The sequence below is a fragment of the Phyllobates terribilis genome, unplaced genomic scaffold (assembly GCF_046119375.1).
Source record: "Phyllobates terribilis strain yellow unplaced genomic scaffold, ASM4611937v1 Scaffold_115__1_contigs__length_5345438, whole genome shotgun sequence".
Taxonomy (NCBI): domain Eukaryota; kingdom Metazoa; phylum Chordata; class Amphibia; order Anura; family Dendrobatidae; genus Phyllobates; species Phyllobates terribilis.
The window spans coordinates 92,887-107,282 of NW_027362875.1; positions in this window are offsets into that span (position 1 = coordinate 92,887).

Consider the following 14,396-nt stretch of genomic DNA (forward strand, 5'->3'; position numbering starts at 1 on the left):
ATTTGTTTAGTTATTTCCTTTGCTTTATGTTACAGTCCAGTAAAGAGGTTTTATTTTCTGTAATTTTCTATGTAACAGGAGAACTAATTTGGAATTGTGATCGCGCTCCACCCCTGGATGCTCAGAATCTCATCACTGAGCTGCTCAGAAGAAATCCTGTGCGTAGACTTGGGACAGGTAACAGATATACTAGTATTAATATTCCCTTATTAGACCAAGGACATATCGCTCATGTCCATGAAGATCAGCATTTCTCTATCAGCTCATCTACTGTATTTCTAGTTCTCCACACTAAGACTTTCAGTTTATTTCCTTCATGTCGGCTCAGTTTTGTCATTAGTTCAGATTACGATAAACTGTTCAGATATGGAGCCATCCCTGATTATGTCCGCATCACTTTTGTTTTTCTTTTTCTAGGAGGAGCATTTGAGATCAAGGTTCATCCATTCCTGAGTGACTTGGACTTTGACAACATTCTGAGCCAGGAGCTGGAGTATGTTCCTCAGCTTGTTTCAGACGCAGACACCAGCTTATTTATCAGTAAGTAGAAGGAGACGTCATCTAGACTAAGCGACTGTTTGTCTCATCTTCCCTAATATGTGATCATCTGTTCCCATTAATATTAGTGATAAATAGTGACTGTGTTATACTGACAACCTCTAATAATACTTCATTACCTATTTCTTGTAGATCATTCTGATATAAACAAACATCTGGTCTCAAAGGATGAGGAAGGCACAAGTGAGAACAATGAGAGCCTTGACTTCCAAAATTTTACGTCATCTTCTGAAAAGCTTTGTAAAGTAAGTATGTGATTAATAAATCCAAAATATGTAAAAAAAAATAAAAAAAACTCTAAAAGTACATAAAAAAAATATTTTATATCTTATTTTTATCCGTATTTAGCTCTGTATCATCGCTACCAGGATGGTGAACAATGAGGATCCCAATGCCCCTCCAGAGTATACACCAGAAACCAACACAAACATCTCAGAAATGTGAGTAGATTATAAAGGGTCATTACTTCATTACTGGGAGTTCCAGGCTGATCTATGTACACAACACCAAATATAGGACATAAATATCAGAATATCAAATGCAGCATTCACCGCTTCATGGTTAACGGTCATTGTACTTTTGGCTTCAGAAAATGCAGAAGATAACAGCCCATAATAGTGGCAGGTCATGCATTTTTAGCACTGCCTACTCTGTAGGAGAGCTGTAGTATTACTTGCCAGCCATTCTTGGTAGTTGTGTTCTGATCCATGGAAGGTAGTTTTGAGCAGAAAACCTTCCCCACTATGACAGTCATATGTCCTATTAGGCCTTATAGTCAGTGTTCTTATAGTGAGACAACCCATTTTATACTGTGTTTACTTACGATTTATATGTTTTTCTTCTTCAAACAGGCAGAAAGAATCTGTTCCTGTATGTAATACAGACTATGCTGTTACCATCTTGCCACCCTCGTCCCCATTGCCAGGTATGTACATGTCTACAGCACCAGCAATGTGAATGTTGACTTCAAGGCTCAAATATTTCCACATGGTTTTTCTGGTCTACTATGTTATCCATGTTTCATGGATCTCAGCTATGTTGACCATGGGTTCGTACTGTATCCCTATTTCCCTAATTTTGTACAGGAGTTTTTTTTCATGTATTCTGTATATTACGTTGCATCATCTATTAACCTAGTGAGATATAGCGACTGTGTTATACTGACACCCTCTAACAATCCTTCCTTACCTATGTCTTGTAGATCACTCTGATGAAAACAACCATCTGATCTCAGAGGATAAGGAGGGCACAAGTGAGGACGATGAGAACTTTATCTTCCGAATATTTGCATCATCATCTTCTGAGAGGCTTTCTAAAGTAAGTATGTGATCGATAAATCCAAAATATGTACAAAAAAAGGATCTATAAAATTAAAAAGTATGTATATTTAATAACTTATTGTTATCCACATTTAGCACTCTACCACCACTAACGGGATGGTGAACAACGAGGATCCCAAGGCCCCTCCAGAGTGTACACCAGAATCCAACACAAACATCTCAGAAATGTGAGTAGATTATGGGGTCATTACTGGGAGCTCCAGGCTGATATATGTGCACAACACCAAATATAGGACATAAATACCATAATATCAAATGCAGCATCCACCGCCCCATGGTTATGGGTCATTGTGCTTTCAGCTTTCGGAATTGTTGGAGATAACAGCCCATAATTGTGGCCGGTCATGCACTTTTAGTGCTGCCCTCACTGTAGGAGAGATGTAGTATGAAATACCGGCCATTCTTGGTAGTTGTTTTCCTCTCAGCTCTCTATAAAAGGTAGTCTTGAGCAGAAGACCTTCCCCACTATGACAGTCGTATGTCCTACTAGTCCTTATAGTCAGTGTTCTTCTAGTGAGACAACCCCTTTTATATGGAGTTTACATGAGATTTACATGTTTTTCTTCTTCAAACAGGCAGAAAGTATCTGTTCCTGTATGTAATACAGACGATGCTGTTACCATCTTGCCACCCTCGTCCCCATTGCCAGGTATGTACATGTCTACAGCACCAGCAATGTGAATGTTGACTTCAAGGCTCAAATATTCCCACATGGTTTTATACAATACTATAGGTTTCTTATGTTATCCATATTATGACAAAGCAGATCCTATAAGAATATATTGTTATTGATTTTTTTTTTAAATTTTTCATCAGAATTTCCATCTCATGAAGAAAGAAAATCGGCAATAAATCTGAGTATGGAGCAACAAAACTCAGAAAATGGAAAAAATGGGAAAAAGAAACGAGGTAAGTGTGAGAATCAACTCCATGTTGTGTGATGTCAGTGAGAATAATTCATGTGGAGTAGATGTCATCTGTCAGTGATGGGATTGTCACATGTATGATTGCTGACAATGACCCCTGACCTCTGTATGATAATATTCCTCTGCCGTCCGGCCACAGTGACTGCACAGCATTATCATGTAATATGGAGTCCCATCACTTACATTATATTTATTTCTCTTCTCATAGGTTCCATCTTCCGCCGGATCTTATCATCCTGCCGGCGTGGATTATCCAGGGCTGCTCGCGCATTTGCATGCTGTCACTGTTGCCCTAAAACCATCTAAAAGACGGGACACCTAAGCATCCAGCGCCCTGAAGTCCAGCAGATCCACCATCACTGCTGGAGCTGTATAGAAGGACCTTCACCATCTACCTGTGGCCTTCTGACTGGTCAACCTGGACAAGTTTCAGTAACGCCTCTGTCATCGGGCTCCGCGGTATTCATACTGCTCGTCTGACTTGTCATTTCCTGATCACCTGGTATCTGACCTCGGCTATCTTACTGACTTTGATTTAGTCTATTGATAATGTTCACGATTTTATTCATCCCATTATTAATTAAAAAAAAGTAAAATCTGTTACTGTTGCTCTGATTCCTTTTTGTCTTGAATTCACAAATACTTGTAACTCACTAATTGCTCTTCTTCTCACTAAATGTATTTCTCATTATCCTTAATGCAGCAGTCAGTCTCATATTTCTGTCCAGCAGTTACACTGGTGCCTCCACCCTGTACCAGTCATTACACTCATCCACAAACCTCTCCACACTGCTGCACAGTCCTGCATCTCTACCATATCTACACTCCAATGAGCTAATATTAACATCCTCCATAATCAGGACCTCCCACTCTCATGTCCAAGACATTTTCTCTGCTGCACCAGCTCTCAGGAGTGCACTACTGCAGGCAATCAGGTTTATTCCCACTATCAGAAATTTTAAGTGTGCAGTAGAAACAGATTATTTGTGGCAGGACTATCAAATCACCTCACTATTCTAAGTTTTTCCTACAGCACTCAGTAGCACTTAATATTTGTACATATACAGATAATGGTTGGTGACTGGTTCATGCAGCCTTAATTCCACAAAGATAGAAATAAAAGGTCAACATGTTTCATACATCCAAACCATCCTTAATCATGGCAGAAAAACATAATTTTAAGTTCCCACTATGAATATTTGGTGAGATATCACAGCTGTGTATTTTCACAGCACAAAGAACGCATCTTACAGATCAGCAAATCACAGTGTGCTGACGCTTAGTGTTGTAGTTTTGAACAACACCATTCATTTTATCATATAATGTGTTGAAAAATGAGAAAAAATGCCAGGTTTGGCTTCCTTCATTTTACAGTGTGTATTGTGTTGTAAAAACAAACTGACAAAATGATTCAGAGTCAGTAGTACGATTACTGTGATACCAAACTTATAAGGTATATATATATATATATATATATATATATATATATATATATATACAGTGTTTAGCATAAATCAGTACACCCAAATAGATTTGTCAGCAAACCTGTAGTTTCCTTTCAGAATCATCATTTTATATGGGATACCATACTACAAAATACTCTCGCAAATTTGAGCCATTGAATGCAAACAGGATTTGGTATTTTGCAGACCCCAAAAAAGTAATTTTCTTAACAAACTCATTCAAGATCATGTTTCAAAAATGAGAACATCCCAGTAACAGTCTTAAGAGAAAAGCTAAGTTTAGACAACAAAATTCTAATTAACAAGAACTGAACCACAGGTAAGTGTAATTATTCATTAAACAGATGTCCAGCAGACAGGTGTCTGTAAAAGGAAGTTACTTAATAAAGAAAACTCCTTCCCATTTCATGCTATCAGCAATGGCACCACATAGAAGGGAAATGTCACAAAACCTGAGAAAGAAAATAATTTCTTTGCAATAAATGTGAAGTCTACAAGAAGATCAGCAAAACTTTACTTATCAGTCAGAATACTGTAGCAAAAGTGATGCAAAACTATAACAAAGATGGAACTGCAACCATCTTACAGAGACGTCCAGGCCGACTATGGAAGTTAACACCTAAACAAAAGTGTCCTCTGATGAGAAGGGTAAGTGGCACCACATAGAAGAGAAATGTCACAAGACATTTCTGAGAAAGAAAATAATTTCTTTACAAAAAATGTGAAGTCTACAAGAAGATCAGCAAAGCTTTTCTTATCAGTCAGATGGAAGTTAACATCTAAACAAAAGCATCTTCTGATGAGAAGAAAATCGACAGGCAAATTCATTGCTATTAGCTGAAGAAGTAGAAAGCCAAACCAGGGTGAGTGTTTTCCATGACACGACACGGTGTACACTGCAAATGAATGGCATTCATGAGTGTCCTCCACAAAGGAAGCCTCTCTCCCTTAAAGCCCATGAACAATAAAAGTCTGTCTACAATTTGCCAGGGTCCATGCTTAAAACTATGAGGACTACCGGGACGCTATACTGTGTATGTGCATCTTATGTGTATGTCCGTATTTTATGTTTGTGTGCACTATGTATATGCATACGTTAAAATGTGTATAGAGTATTAGCATGTGCAAATTTTATATGTGTGCCTAATATAAATATACATGGAAATGTATATGTAGGTGGTGCCTGATGGAGGGTGGGGGGCCCAGATCAGAAGTCCTGATTAAGGGCCCTTCACTGTCATTGTCTGCCCCTTATATAAACAGTAAAATCTCCTTTAATAACTGGACTTCCATTGGGGTGGACTTCTCATAGATGGCCAGTATGCATACTATATTGTGAATCTGGGCATCTCTCACAGAAAATCTGATCTGGATATGAGGGTGGTCTTCTATAAGCGGTGATGTTTTGGAGAGATTTAGGGAAAAGTCCCAATGCTTATCCATCGATCTGGTAATTTGAGTAAAATATTTGTGTTGATAACTGATCACAAAGTCACAAAATATGTAAGATTTGGCATAACCTGGCTCATTTTTCAAAAAGTTATGCTCAATTTTTTTAGCACCAAGTTTTGTTGCTTTTTTGTAGACTTACACTAACTTAGTATATTGTGTGAGAATTAAATGAATTATGAATTAGTTGGCGCATTTTACCACACTCTGGGGGTCCCTGACAGTCCTTCTTTACCGGCCCTGTAGTGATGCCAATGTAAACTTCCAAGTGACCGCGCAGTCAATCACTGTCACGAATGCAGGACAACCTATGATTAGCTAATTTTTGGGAAATCCTTATAACAAAAGGGGATTGAAAATATTTACAATTATTTTAAAAGCATTAAAAAAAAACAGACCCAATACTTATAATTAGTTTGTTGAAAGTAGTCTAATTAAAGGGAGCTGAAAGGATTAGAGATTATGAACCCGATTCACCAGTGTTTTTGCCAGAAAACTGGCATAAAGCTCTTGAAAAGTTGCAAAGTTTTGTGACTTTTCCCATTTTCACATAATTTTAACTTCTTTAAAGCCCAAGACGTACTGATACGTATCTGCGCCCTGGGACTTAAGAGCCTGATACGTATTAGTACATCTTTGCGATCGCGCCGCACACAGGCTGTGCGGGCGTGATCGCCGCCGGGTGTCAACTGATTGTCACAGCTGACACCCGGTGCTATGTGCTGGGAGAGGTCCCGCACATTAACCCCCGCAATGCTGCGATCGAAGTCGTTCGCAGCATTGCGGGGGCAAGGGGAGGTGATCAGGATAGTCACCTCTCCTGCCGGCGTCCAGCAATGTGTGCCGCGGCTTCCCGGATGTTGCCATGATGACCCGATTCACTGAGGGGTGCAGTTTTAAGAATGGTGTCACTTTTGGGTATTTTCAGTCATAAAGACCCCTCAAAGTGACTTCAAATGTGATGCGGTCCCTAATAAAATGGTTTTGTAAATTTTGTTGGAAAAATGAGAAATCGCTGGTCAATTTTAACCCTTATAGCTCCCTAATAAAAATAAATTTGGGTTCCAAAATTGTGCTGATGTAAAGTAGACATATGGGAAATGTTATTTATTAACTTTTTTTGTGTGACATATCTCTCCGATTTAAGGGCATAAAAATTCAAATTTTGAAAATTGCTTAATTTTCAAAATTTTCGCCAAATATCTGTTTTTTTCACAAATAAACACAAGTGATATCGAAGAAATTTTACCACAATCATAAAGTACAATATGTCATGAAAAAATATTCTCAGAACCAGGGGGATCCGTTGAAGCGTTCCAGAGTAATTATCTCATAAAGTGACAGTGGTCAGAATTGTAAAAATTGGCCTTCTCATTAACGTGCAAACCACTTTGGGTTGTAAAGGGGTTAAGGACTCTACCTGCATATACAGTCATGGCGGAAAGTGCTGGCACCCTTGAAATTGTTTCAGAAAATTACACATGTTTTATTACACGCATGTTTATTTCCTTTGTGTTTATTGGAACAACACAAAAAAACTGAGAAAAAAAAGGCAAATTGGACATAATTTCACACAAAACTCCAAAAATGGGCCGGAATACATATATATATTTTTGATGGGACAACACTGAAGATGCGACACTTTGATACAATGTACAGTAGTCAGTGTACAGCTTGTTTAACTGTAAATTTGGTGTGCCAGCAAAATAACTCAACACACAGCCATTAATGTCTAAACCGCTGGCAACAAAAGTGAGTACACCCCTAAGTGTGTTCTCAGCTGATGTTATTTGTTGGTTTTTCTTTGCATCCCGAACAATTTTCTTGGCAGTTGTGGCTGAAATTTTTGTTGGTCTACCTGACTGTGGTTTGGTTTTTACAGAGCATCGGATTTTCCATTTGTTAATCACAGTTTGAACACTGCAGACTGGCATTATCAATTCCTGGGATATCTTTTTGTATCCCTTTCCTGTGTTATACTCTTTTTGCCTCCCTTTCCTGTGTTATACAGTTCAACTACCTTTTCCCGTAGATCCGTTGATAATTCTTTTGCTTTCCCCATCTCAAAATCCAGAAACGTCAGTGGCTGGATCCCAGAAACTCACTCAGCTTTATGCACACACACTGATTACAAGCAAACAGGTCATAGGTGAGGATGTTACCTTTAGTAGCCATTCAAACCCATTTGTGTCAAATTCTGTGCATGTTATCAGGCCAAAATCACCAGGGTATGTGAACTTTTTGATCAGGATTATTTGGATGTTTTTGGTTGTCATTAGTGATGAGCGAGCACTAAAATGCTCGAGTACTCGTTGCTCGGGTCGAGCAAATTGAAATACTCGGGTGCTCAACCCAAGCAATGAGCCCAATATAAGTCTAGGGGAAACTTGAGCATTTTTCAGGTGGTTCCCCACGGCGGTCTGCAGAGGGCCTAAAAATTGCCCAAATTGATGGGAACTGTGCTCAAATGACATGGGAACAGCACGGGGAAGACCCCTGGAAGCATCTCTGACTCCCAGATCACTGCTGTCAACAACGTCGCCAGAGGATTACGCCACTTTTACGGCGTAAGGAACATCCTTTCCAGGGTGATGACTTGTATTTAAGGCAAAATAAATAAACAAAAACAAAAATACTCCTACACACCTTGGGCTATGTTCACACGTAGCATTTTTGACACGTTTTTGCACTTTTGCCTTGCTTTCAACCAAGACAAATGCATTCACCAGGAAATGTCATTTTAACATTTTACAACCTTATCTTGCCATGTGGTGTGTGACACATCATCAGACACATGCATACAGTGCTGAAAAGACATGGGAACAGCAAGGGGAAGACCTCTGGAAACATCTCTGACTCCCAGGTCACTGCCTAAATGTGTGCCCATCATAAGTGATCCTTGGCACATGCGAAGATGCCTCCCGCCATGCACCTGTCGTTGCAGACTTGCAACAATCACCGTCCACGTCCTTGTCCCACCGCAGTGTTCAGTTGTCCCTACCCCATTCCTTGGAATGCAAGCACAAGAATGCCGGCAGCCACCCACCCAAAGGCTGCAATACTATACTGCCAAATTTTTGACAGCTGCTTGCACTTGAAATGTGGCCTTTTAGGCTCGTGGAGGCGGAAGCTTTTCATAACCTCATGCCGGCGGCGGCCGGGTGTCCATACTCGGTCCCCAGCCGCCACTATATTTCCCGGTATCGCCTCCGCCTTCCACAAGCACGGGTCCCATAACATTACCCGTGCCCTCCCCAGTGCACTTACTGGGAAGGACCGCCTAACCATAAACACGTGGACAGGTGAATGTGGCCAGGGACGATATGGAGCCAGTCCGCAACTTTTTTTGCTAAGAGTTGTATTTAGCTCGGTGAAAGGACTGGCATAGAGGGAAACCGTATCTACCCTGCGTGTCATTTCTCCCAGAAAATCCTGTAATTGAGCTTGTTGCAGTAGCAATGGCATCCCATCCAACATCAACTTGCACTTGTCGGTGGTGCTTTGACACACACACATCTTTCTTTGCGCATTTAATTTCTTGAATACAGAGTTGGAAAATGGCCTGATCTGTAATGCGTTTTGAGAAATAACATGCATAAGCATGGCCGATCCGCATTAAAAAAGCAGCCATAGAGTGTCCGGGAACCTTCCCCCACACTTTTCTTAGCCAGGGCTGCTTTTCGGCAGGGTTGGACGGGCCCACCAGAGAACCGGAGGCTCCTCCGGCGGGCCCTGGCTTCTCCTTCAGGAGAGTTCATAGTGCCGAGGTGAGGCCATGATGATGATAGAGGCCATCATCTGCTTAGTTTTCTGTTACTTGGAATGCAATTGCAAGTATGCAGCCAGCCACCCACCCACCCACAGGCCGCAACACTAAACTGACAGATTTCTGGGCAGCTCTTTGCACTTGAAATATGGCCTTTTAAGCTTGTGGAGGTGGAAGCTTTTCACAACCTCATGCAGGCGGCGACCAGGTGTCCATACTCGGTCCCCAGCCGCCACTATTTTTCCCGGTATCGCCTTCGCCTTCCACAAGCACGGGTCCCACGACATTACCCATGCCCTACCCAGTGCACTTACTAAGAAGGACTGCCTAACCACAAACACGTGGACAGGTGAATGTGGCCAGGGACGGTACGGAGCCAGTCCACAACTTTTTTTGATAAGAGTTGTATTTAGCTCAGTGAAAGGACTGGCATAGAGGGAAACCGTATCTACCCTGCGTGTCATTTCTCCCAGGAAGTCCTCTAAAGCTGCTTGCACTTGAAATGTGGCCTGAACATTACTGCTGGTACTTTTCTGTGGGAATTTTCTTGCCTCCTACCAGCCTGGAATATTTCCAGCAAACTATGGTACAACACCATGGTATTAGCACTGCCCCCAGTACCAGTAGCAAAGCCATCCTCAATTTCCTTCTCTGGAATTTTATTTGGTAGACTGAGTGGCTGCCCAAATACATTTTCTCACAAAGGAGCTGATGATAGAGTGGCAGTAGGTTCAAGTTTCTCCAGCCTGTTAGATAGAGGGTGAACGGCAGCACATTGGATCAGTGGTTAGCACTGAAGTCTTGCAGCACTGGGATCCTGGGTTCAAATCCCAGCAAGGACAACATCTGCAAGAAATTTGTATGTTCTCCCCATGTTTGCATGTGTTTCCTCCTCAGTAAAAATAGAGTGTCCTGGAATCTTCCCACACACTTTTCTTAGCTGGGACTGCTTCTCGGCTGGGTTGGAAAGTCCCACCAGAGAATTCTCTGGTGTGCCTTGGCTTCTACCTCAGGAGAGTTCATGATAGCGCTAACTTTGCAGCTGCTATGGGGCTCTTGAGCGGGTGAGAAAGGTTAGCCCTCAGAAACAAATCCTCTGGTGGGCACAATGTTTTTCAATCTGAAACAGCTTCTCAGTGGGAGTTGTATTTCACCACAGCCATATTCTTTAGCTCTGTGAAAGGACTGGCATAGAGGGAAACCGTATCTACCCCGGTTGTCATTTCTCCGTCACCAGGTTCCGCCCATTGTAACACACGACCATGCCTGGCTGTATGTTCAGCGGTGAGAGCCACAGATCAAGCTGCTGTGTTACAGCTTTCAACAACTATGCAGCGCTGGGCGGATTGTCAATTAAGCATTAAGCATGTTATCTTCAGCACAGCCTGTTGCTGTTTCGCCAAGGCAGTGCTGCAGTGCTGTCAGCTTCTGACTGATGTGGTCATTTCGGAGATGGAGGAGGAGGTGCATGAGCTGAACAATGTGATTACATTGAGGTTAAATTGGTGATGCTGTTTTTTGTACTAAAGAAAGATCCTATTGTTAACCTAATACTCCTTTGAAGATACATAGAGGAGGGTCTCAGTAAAAAAAATGTTCCCATTATAAAGGAGCGGGTCTTCTATAGTGGTAATGCCCATGCTTTGACTGCAAGGGTGGCCAAAATTTTTGAAAAAAAACACTAACAATTTAAAGACACAAAGAGCATGGCCACAGTAACAAGGTACGACATGTTCCCATTAGAAAGGAGAGGGTCTGCTATACAGTTATAGGGTATGCAGTGAATCCAACGGCTGACAAATTTTAGAAAAAACCCCACTAAGAATTTAAGGACACACAGAGCAGGGCCACAGTAACAAGGTACGACATGTTCCCATTAGAAAGGAGAGGGTCTGCTATACAGTTATAGGGTATGCAGTGAATCCAACGGCTGACAAATTTTAATGAAAAACCCCAATAAGAATTTAAAGACACACAGAGCAGGGCCACAGTAACAAGATATGACATGTTCCCATTAGAAAGTAGAGGGTCGGCTATACTGTTATAGGGTATGCAGTGAGTCCAACGGCTGACAGATTTTAGGAAAATCCCCACTAAGAATTTAAAGACACACAGAGCAGGGCCACAGTAACAAGATATGACATGTTCCCATTAGAAAGGAGAGGGTCTGCTATACAGTTATAGGGTATGCAGTGAGTCCAACGGCTGACCAAGTTTAGGAAAAACCCACTAAGAATTTAAAGACACATAGACCAGGCCACAGTAATGACAAATTCCCATTAGAAAGGAGAGAGTCTCCCATAGTGTTGGACTATGCAGTGACTGCAAGGGCTGCCAAAAATTTGGAGGCACTTCAATGGCCCTTGGAAGAGACGTGGAGGAGCGCATCATAAAATTTTTTTACCATTAGAAAGGAGCGGGCCTCCTATACTTGTAATGCCATGCACTAAGTGTATGGGCTGACAAACATTTACTCCTGGGGGGTATACATGAACATACTGTATAAAAATTTTTTTTTACGGGCATCATAAAAATGTAGCGCCTCGAGGGCTCGGCCGCTACAGGGGTATTGCACCTCTGCCAGAGGTGTGATATTCCACTCCCGGGTAAGGATGGAGTATGGACCAGGGTTCAGTTAGCTGCATACAGCACACTCACCCCATTTCCGAGGGACAGCTCAACGGTGCTCCCATTAGACAGAAATGCAGGCACGACAGACCATGTCCCTGGCTAGAGAGGGGAGGGGGTAGGAATACCCAGTGATGTAGGAGCAGATAGGGGTTGGTTCCTGAGCGTAGATAGGAGCCCATTGGTTGCTGGTCACCTGGGCTCATGTTCTAGAGGGAGGTATAAAAGGTGGGCACCATCTTAGAACAGTGTTCAGTCAGAGAGAAAAAGTGACGGAGTGAAAGCCTCTGCAAGGGGCTCTGCTCCATAGGCGGGCCTAGCCTCTGAGGCCCAGCCAGCACAGAAAGAAGAGAAAAAGAGAAGTTCAGTGAGTGGAGTAAGAGAAGGAGTTCAGCCAGAGAGGGCTGACAGGGAGCTGTGGCTCAGTCTGGGCCCAGCTCCACGAGGCAGGCCTAGGGTGAAGGCCAGGAACAGAAAGGAACAAGAACAGAAAGGAACAAGAACAGAAAGGAACAGAAGAGAAAGAGAAAGAGAGTAACAGAAGGGCTCAGGAACAAGACGGCAGAAGGGACCCTAAGAACCCACGAGAATACAGGGTGAAGGGTCAGGCAGATTAAGGGTACCGGATCCCAAGTTGGTGGAGGAGAAACAGCCCTCAGCCAAAGACCGGAGGTCGTGATCATTTATTGGTGCGACACCTCATCAAACCTGCTAGGAAGGCACCATATAGGACAGCGGGGAACGGGAACCACGTTTACCCGCACAAGTCCGCGGCAGCCGGACAAAAGTGGGTCACTGGTGAGGCAGGCCAGAGAAAAGATTGAAGGGGGTCCTGTGCCATGCTCCTGAACTACCTGGGGTTGACCGAGCCCCTCACCTGGTGGACGCAGTATGGCTCGGGCGGTCATTGCTGACAGAAGTGACCCGGAGTACATGAACTGTGAGTAAAAGACATTGGACTGCAGTACGTTGTCTGTGTACTCTTTCGCTCCTCCAGCACTAACGGCACTGGGACTCTCTGCACCATCACCCCCACCATCCACTACACTGCCCTGGGGCTGCACTCTTCCCGTGGGGAGTCACACTACCTCAGCTGCATACATCATCAGCCCCAGCGGTCTGCCTTGCAGCGGCGGTTCATAAATAACCGCAATCCACGGGTGGCGTAGTCGGACATCACTTAGGACTGCTAAAGGACTACCACTGGTCTGACCACCCTGAACCACGGAACCGGGTCGCCACTACTACCCCCACCGTCTCCCTATTGCCTGGCTCCGAGTGCCCCACGGCCCAGGGGCGAGTCAAACACCCTTTAAAAAATTATGTGGGTGTTGCATCATGGACCACGGTCACCCTGGTGATATGGTGGTGGAGGATGAGGAGAAGGAGGAGGACAAGAGCAAATAGCCAAAATCAGGAAGCGTATACCCATGTGTGGGTGTGAAAAGGTGCATGGGAATACACCTCCCAAGAAAAGACACTGGATTTGAGTTTATGTTACGCTGCTATCATTCGGTGGTGTTGAGAAGTCTGGCCCAATCCAGCCCTTGTTCATTTTTATAAGAGTCAGCCCGTCAGCATTTTCAGTTGACAGGAGCATGCGCTTATCAGTTATAATTCCACCAGCGGCACTAAAAACCCAATCTGATAAAACGCTGGCGGCAGGGCAGGCCAGGACCTCCAAGGCATAGAGAGCCAGTTCATTCCACATATCTAGCTTGGATACCCAATATTTATAAGGCACAGAGGAATCACGGAGGACGTTGGTACGGTACGGCAAGGTACTCCCTCAGCATCTTCCCAAACTTTGCACTCCTTGTGAGAGTACCCTGCGCCTCAGGGCCTGTGCGATGGGAGGGTCTGAGAAAACTCTCCCAGAACTTTGACAGTGTTCCCCTGCCTCTGCTGGATTGAAGTTGTGTCTCACTCGCCTGTACTCCTTGGTTGTCGAACGAAGTGTGCCCTCTGCCTCCAGCGTTTTCAGATGGGAATTTTTTTAATAGTTCCGCAACAAGGGCCTTCTGGTACTGCCTCATTTTTGTACACCTGTCCGCCTCACGAAAAAGAGATATAAAGTTCTCCTTGTAGAGTGGGTCTAGAAGTGTCACCAACCAGTAATCACCTAAAATTTTGAGAATGCGAGGGTCATGGGAAAGGCAGCATAACATAAACTCAGCCATGCGTGCCAGACTACTAACAGGCAAGACTTCCGTGTCCTCACCAAGAGGATGACTGACCATGCTCTCCTCCTCCTCCTCTCTGTCCT